At 36.7% G+C, this 1021-nt stretch overlaps 1 pseudogene; it reads left to right on the top strand.

Annotated features, from left to right (window-relative positions):
- The first annotated feature begins 311 nt into the window (after positions 1–311).
- LOC115509528 lies at positions 312–425 on the top strand (annotated as a pseudogene).
- The last annotated feature ends 596 nt before the right edge of the window (positions 426–1021 follow it).

Here is a 1021-nt window from a genome sequence, read left to right as displayed (position 1 = left end):
AAATTATATCTCAGTAAAAGTGATAAAAATTTAAAGTAATAGTTTACCACTACACATAGCTCCTCTCTCCCATATTTATACATCTCCATAGAAATTCCTTTTGTCTTGAGTTAAATGTTATTTCTAAATTATATCATAAATTTATCAACCCAGTTAAGCCAAGCAAAGGCATCCCTGGAAACATTCCAAATTTGATAAATAATTTAGATTTGAATATGATAATAGCAAAGTAAGCTGACCTAAACAAGTTAAACCCTAGCCATTTCGGTGGAATCAGGAAATTTTTCTATCTCTTACTGATGCTATCATAATGAACCCATAAACAGAGAGATCAGCACTTCCCTTAATAAGAACAGAAAAGTTCTTACAGTACATAAATTGTTTAAGCATTGTTACCTACTTTGTGACACTAAAGATGTGCCTATAGGAAATGCATGGGCTTTTAAGTCAGAGGGACATGATATTTAAGACAATCTTCAACATGCAATAATTTTGGTTGAATTACTAAATCTCTTTCAGCCTTAATTTTCATATTTGTATGTTAAGACTAAATACATTAACATTAGTGTAGTACCTAGCATAACAGTAGGTACTCAACAAGTGGATAACATCACTATTTTTCTTCAGCTGGTGCCATGTGAGTCTCTAGTTCTTCCCATCTTCATTAATTCTGATATAACATGATTAGCAATTACATTCTATTCTTCTCCCACATCCCCAAATAGGGATGACCCAAAAACATGGACTGGTAGGCTTGAAGCAAGGAGGGGAGAAAGCAGGTAGGTAAGGACAGTTCTCTGCCTTCAGTATTTTCCGTGCCCGAATTCCAGTATCGGACCAATGAAATGGGTTACTGCTGAAATTGCTGCTGGGACCCTGGAAGTCCCTGGCAGTCACTGGAATCAGACCAGTTTCCTTCCAGAAATAAAAAGCTGCTTCCAGGCAATGCCCATAGATAGCCAGAACTTGAATGGATGTAATTCACCTAGCCAGACCCTTGGAAATTCCAGGGGATAGTTGG

The sequence above is a fragment of the Lynx canadensis genome, chromosome A2 (assembly GCF_007474595.2).
Source record: "Lynx canadensis isolate LIC74 chromosome A2, mLynCan4.pri.v2, whole genome shotgun sequence".
Lineage (NCBI taxonomy): Eukaryota > Metazoa > Chordata > Mammalia > Carnivora > Felidae > Lynx > Lynx canadensis.
The sequence above is the reverse complement of the archived record's forward strand: the minus strand, read 5'-3'. Positions and strand labels throughout refer to the sequence as shown.